Source organism: Armigeres subalbatus, unplaced genomic scaffold, assembly GCF_024139115.2.
Source record: "Armigeres subalbatus isolate Guangzhou_Male unplaced genomic scaffold, GZ_Asu_2 Contig120, whole genome shotgun sequence".
Classification (NCBI taxonomy): Eukaryota; Metazoa; Arthropoda; class Insecta; order Diptera; family Culicidae; genus Armigeres; species Armigeres subalbatus.
In genome coordinates this window covers 194,907-201,761 of record NW_026941957.1, presented here as the reverse complement: position 1 = coordinate 201,761, position 6,855 = coordinate 194,907, and the positions used below count along the sequence as shown (strand labels likewise).

Below are 6,855 nucleotides of genomic sequence, written 5' to 3'. Positions count from 1 at the left end.
AACAAACGGGCACATGGATGATTCTAACCTCAAAAATAAAATGTATAGGATTTCGGCTCTACAAAAATTATCAATTTTTGTTTTGTAGTACAACTGACCTTAGTTAAAATATAAAACTTGTACCGAAGATAAAGCGAGATTTCATAATTTTCTGTAAACATTGATTCCATTACTCACCTATAGAATGCTTCCGATCCATTGCAACCAAACAGTAGAATTTGTCATACTGAAAACGCCGATATCGTCATTGTTTTCGAATTGCACTGAAAGCCACACTGAAATGTTGGTAAATGTGATGCACAAATTGTAAATTGTATTACAAAATCCCAAAATGTTGAAATTAGTAAAACAGAGTAAAGCTACAGCGTCAAAGCGGTCGAATTGATGGCAAAGTGAAAACAACAAACCGCACTTGCACACCAGGGTGGAGATTATATTTTGATAAAAATCGTATATTGAAATCGGTATAGGGATCGTTCAAAATTACGTCCATCGTTTTCAGCATTTTCAACCCCCCTCCCCTGTTGTCACAAGCTGTCACAAATCATTGATCCTCCCTCCCCTGTACGTACTACTGTAATTTATAATAAAGGTTCATCTTCTTCGTACACTATTTTTACAAGAAACTTAAAGAATTAACTCCTTAATAGCAAATTAAAATTTTCTTGGCTTATCAAATTGTTTTTAAAATGTGATTTGATACTTTTCTTGTTGGACGTAACACAAGCAGATCCCCCTCTCCCCTATCCTGTCAAAATTCTAGACCCCTCCCCCTCAAAATGGACGTAATTTTGAACAACCCCATACATGCACTCAGAAATATTTTAAACTATACACTGAGATTCAAAACTATCCAAAATCAAGTGTGAAACTGCTCAAATTTGAGTACTTCAACACTCCCATTTTGGATATATTTTGTTTTGGTAGATGGATTATTTTTACTTTATTTAGAGGTTTTCCTCAAAACTCACCTACAAGGAACTAATAACGGACCAGACACTCGGATTTTCCCGTGTTGCGTTCAAGTTTCAATCGGTGTAGGAGTCCTAGGTATACAACTGAAAAGACACTAACCAGATGCTGTCAGTCATCATTTTCCGCATGATTATTTTTCCGTGCACGCATAACTACAGCATCGATGTTTTGTTTTTTGTTTTCTGTCTCTGATCATAAAAGTTCTGTTAAAATTATAAAGTGAGATGGACTTGCAACGAATGCGGCGAGCGATTTTGCCTCTAATTAAGCAACGTCTGTTCCCGAGTGTGTTTCGTGTACGTCGCGTTAGACGGTTTGGCGCTCACCGGAAGCTGCAGCAGATGACCATGTATCAGTGCGCTTTTCTGAAAAGAAACCTAAAGCACACATCCAGGTGACAAAGGCGAAGCCAACGAGAACAGATCAATGCCCGTATGAGTCCCAAACTTTACGACTACAGCCCCATCGAGCCCTGGGCACATGTCAAATCAAGTCACGAAGGAGTCCGGAAATACGTCTGCAACGTGGAGAGCTGCGGCCGACCGTTTTCATCCATCAGAAATTGGACCAGCGGATGCACAGGTCGGATTACGGACTTCCGCGGATGATGCTGCCAGCAGAAACGCTCAACCGGTTGATGAACGTCCGATTAGAACGGTTCTGATCGATAGAGTCAGGACGGCGCCTGCTCGAGCTGGGCGTTCGCTTTCGATGGACTCGGCTTCCGAGTCAAAAGTGGAATTTAGTGCCGTGGTAGCAACGGTTCTGAAGGGTGAATTAGCCGGGATAAGGCTGCAGGAACAGTTTGTTCATAGTTTTTTGTCTTCATTTGAGAGACTGTTAGCCCTAGGCTGGAGTTAAACTGTCTGTTAAACCTTTTGTCTTAAGAATAAATGGTAATTATTTATTTTAACCCATTATGAATTTAATTTTTTCTATTGATTGAATTTAAGTAAAGTGTTTATTTCATTATGTGATGTGAACTAGAAAGTGTTTATTTCATTATTGGGGAATGCTTCTTTAATTTTTCTGGCAATCTAAATTTTGATTGTGTTTCAGAGATCCCAATAAGGTTTCGTTGAAATATCACAAATGATGGTAATTGTGTGGAAAGAAAAGAAAAGTGCAGTGGTCGCCAAGTTTCCATGGCGTGCTAAAATGATATGCGGGAACAATACCAATTCCATTTAAATCCTTTATATAGTATTTATCATCATTAGTGATTAGCACACGTTATGTGGGGCACGCATGTAACATTTTTCAACGCGTGTCAGACGGCTGACCAATGCTCGACCAAAATAGTAAATTTTGGAGATATTTTAATGTTGTTTGATTGTTTTATTTTGTTTTATTTTTTTGCCATCAAATGATTAGGAGCTTATTTTCAGCATAGCATAATGCAAGAGAAGGTAAAAACTCTGCGTTGTATTGAACAGTTTATTAGGAGGTCCCGACTCGGCGCACTGTCTTATGGAGCATAGTTATCCCGTGTCGTTTATTGCGATGTCGTTCCGCCTTTGCTTGAACAAATCATTTTTATGCGGACTAAGTGATTCAAATTTCGACTTTTTGCCCCGATGGTTAAACGATTGCATTTGCCATTTAATAAATCCTCCTAAATTTTAACAAATTTGGGTGTAATTTGATTTGCACAGTCATTTGAAGACATACACGAGATGTATGACGATCCAAAATTATAAGATAGGGAAGGGGAGGGAGATGAGCTGGTTAAATTTTGCGTTACGTAATTAGTGGACTTTCTTTAGAAAAATTCCTTTACGATACGCAAACCTGGTATATTTTGCCTCCTTAGTTTTGGTATTTAAAAAACAATGTTTTTTCGTATGAAAGTTCATTTCTATGTTTTTTCACATTTTTATTAGATCTTATTTGTGTTAATATATACATAAAACATATGACTTGAAAGTGCGTACTCTTACCCCACCGGTGGGTAAGAGTGCGTTTTCTTATCTTGCAATAAGGGTTGAGCTAAAATGAATTTAATTATTTCATTATTTTTCCACTGGGTAATATACAGGAAAAGTATACGAATCGTCGACATGGATTACTGTCAGACATTCTGGCTACGTGCCCAGCCCACCCAGTCTTCCGATTTTCGCTGTGTGAACGATGGATGGTTCTCCCAACATGATGCAACTCGTGGTTCATTCGCCTCCTCGATGGATGGTTCTCCCAACAGCTGCAACTCGTGTTCATTCGCCTCTCCACGTACGGTCCGCCATCTGCACTCCACCATAGATGAGCGCAACAGTTTTCAACAGTTCTACCAACTAACAAATCAAGCAGCAACCAACCACAAAATCAACCAAATAACCAACCAATTAACCATTCTATCAACTAACAAATCGAGGAACCAACCAATAATCATGCAAACAAAAAACTAATCACAATAAAGAAACCAACAAAACAACTGCTCAACTAACCATTCAGCCTAACTAATCAAGCACAATTAATCAATCAGTCAACCTACCAATCAATAATCAAGCAACCAAGTAACTTATCAACCAACTACCAATCAGTCAATCAAGCAACCAACAAAGCAACATAACAACTATCCAGCCGATCAACCAATCAAGAAACCCATCAATAAACCGGTCAAGCAACCAATCAACTAAATAACCACCAATCAAGCAACCAACCAACCAATCAACTAAATAACCAACCAATCAAGCAAACTACCTTCAACCAACCAACTAATCAACCAATCAATCAACGGTTCTGCCAACTAACAACCAAGCTACCAATCAGTCAATCAAGCAACCAACAAAGCAACACAACAACTATCCAGCCAATCAACCAATCAAGAAACCCATAAATAAACCAGTCAAACAGCAATCAACTAAATAACTAACCAATCAACAACCAACCAACCAATCAACTAAATAACCACAATCTCTAACCAACCAATCAACAACCAACCAACCAATCAACTAAATAACCAACCAATCAACTGACCAACTCAAGCAAGCTACCTATCAACCAACCAACTAATCCAACCAATCAATCCTGTTCTGCCAACTAACAAATCAAGCGCAACCAACCAAATAACCAACCAACTAACCATTCTATCAACTAACAAATCAAGCAACCAACCAATAATCATGCAAACAAAAAACTAATCAACCAATAAAGCAACCAACAAAACAACTGCTCAACTAACCAGTCGACCAACCATAAAGCAACCAACCACAATCAACTAAACCAAGCAAGCTACCTATCAACCAACCAACTAGTCAACCAAACAAGCAACCAACTAATAATCAGGCAACCAACCAGCTAATCAACCAATCAAGCACCAACCAATCAATCAACAGTTCTCCACAACAAATCAAGCAGCAACCAACCAATCATCAACTAATCAACCAACCATTCAAGCAACCAACAAACAACTAATCAACTAATCAGCCGACCAACCATTCAATCAACCAGTAAGCAACCAATAATCAACCAATTGACTACCAACAACTAATCCAGCAATCACCATTCAAGCAAGTTCCAATCAACCAAGCAATCAAGCAACCATTGAAGCAACCATCAAAACAATATCAACTAACCAGGCGGCCAACCAATCAAAGCGAACAAATAATCAACAACCAACTAATCAACCAATCAAGCAACCAACAAACAACATGAACCAACTAGCCGACCAACCAATCAAGCACAATCAATCAACCAGTCAAGCAAACAATTAGCCAAACAACCATAATGGTTGGTTCGATTGGCGATGCAATCAACCAATCAACCATTCTCCAACTAACAAATCAAGAAGCAACCAATCAAACAGTCACAAATAATTAACCAATCAATCAACTAACCAATTAAGCAATCATCAATCAACCAACAATTATTCAACTAATCAACTAATCACGCAATCAACAAAACAGTTTATCAAATAATCAGCCAACCAACCAATCACTCAACCAGTCAAGCAACCAACCAACCAATTAATCAACTAACTAATCAAAGCAACCAATTATTCAAAGCAAGCTTCCAATAAACTTATTAAGCAACAATAAAAAACAATCAACCAACTAGCCGACTAACCAATCAAGCAACCAACCAACAATGAGTAAAAGTAACTAACCAACACAAGCAACCAACCAATCAACCATACTACCAACTGACAAATCGGCAATCAACCAAATAATCAACAACCGTCAAACGACCAATCATTCAAGCAAGCTACCAATCAACCAAGCAAACAAGCAACCAACTAATCAACCAATGTAACCAACCAATCAAGCAACCAACCAATAACCAATCAAACAACCAATGAACTAAATAACCAACAATCAACTAACACAATAAGCATTAATCAATCAACAAGCTATCAATCATTATTTCCAAGCAACGAACAAAACAACCAATCCTAAGCCGACTAACCAATCAATCAACCTGTCAAGCAACCAACCAATCAACCCTTACCAACTAGCAAATCAAGTAGCAACCAAATAATCCCAAGCAATCAAGCAACTAATCACCAATCTAGCAACCAACCAACTAATTAACCAATCAACAAACAACTATCATTAACCACCGACCACCAATCAACTGTACAACTCAACCAAATAAACAACCCATCAGCAAAGCACCAACAACTAATCAAATAACCAAATCTTAAGCAATTCATTAACCAACTAACCGCCTAACAAATCAAGCAACCAGTCAACCAATCATTCAACCTTCAACGCCTACCCCAATCAATCAATCAAGCAACAGCAACAATTGGGCAATAAACCAATGATTAATTTGTCAGGCTGAGTCGATTGATGTGTAACAATATGGATCTTCGGGCCTCCCAACAAAAGTTCGTTTTAAGTGATCTTAAAATATGTATTTGTATATTACGGTAATTTATTACATATTACGGTAGTCAAGCAGCAACGGTGCGATGAAGTTTTTGGTTGGTGAGGCGAAACTTTCAGGGCTCACTGGAACATCCACTTTGAATCGTTTCAACACTCTCAAATTACGGCCAGTGGTGATCGGACTCGGGGTTACCGGTGGCCTAAAATTGTCCTCTTCGAACCTTCTCAAGGTGGTCCAACTTGTGGAACCAATTCTGCAGCAAGGGACGTCTTGTAGCTAGTGGTGCGCTCCTGCTCCAGCTTGCTTTCGGTTTCGTCTAAAATTAGTTTGCTGAATGCTGACGACGATGCTTGCCTTCTTCTTTGCTGGTGTGGACTTGCATGATCGGGTTTCGCACGCCTGCTTGTTTCCCATCTTCAAAAATTAAACTTACTTTGGTTGGTCTTTACATCAACTTTGACGATCCATTTGATAGACCGGAAACTCGGGTCATCTCCATATCCGGGTTCAGCGGAACCCGATTCATCACGTGGCATTCTTGTTCGAGTAATTCTGCACTGAACTCTCCGCCGCAACACGCTTTCTTGTGCTGAAATACGCAGCAACCGTCTGCACATTTTTGCTTTAAAATCCACTAAACAACTGCACACAATTTGAAGGCAAAAGAAATTAATATAAGAGTCTTTATCGGAATATTTTAATGGACTGAAAACAGAGAAAACGTAAATAAAACCCATTTCGGGTTGTGGTTGATTCTGTCAAAACTCACAGCAAATAAGTCTATACACTTACCAAAACACTTTCAAATAAAATTACCGAAATGTGGTAAAATACTAGCGCCTCTGGCGTGTGCTGGTCTCGTCAGCTCTTCTGGGTTGCATGAATTTTTAATCGGTTCTTCGGGACACTCACGTCCCGGTTTTTAGTTCCTGCCTCTGAGTTATATTGTTTATATGAAAGTATCCAAAATGAAGTGTTGAAACTTAACTTGGTTTTGGATGAAAATTTACTTGCCGCCATATTTAACCACGGTCAGCTTCAAACAGATAT

The 6,855-nt window shown here is 38.8% G+C and overlaps 1 pseudogene; it reads right to left on the bottom strand.

Moving 5' to 3' along the window:
- LOC134202390 (eukaryotic translation initiation factor 6-like) overlaps nt 1-6,341 on the bottom strand; it is a 13,298-nt pseudogene extending 6,957 nt beyond the window's left edge.
- Between the last annotated feature and the right edge of the window lie 514 nt (nt 6,342-6,855).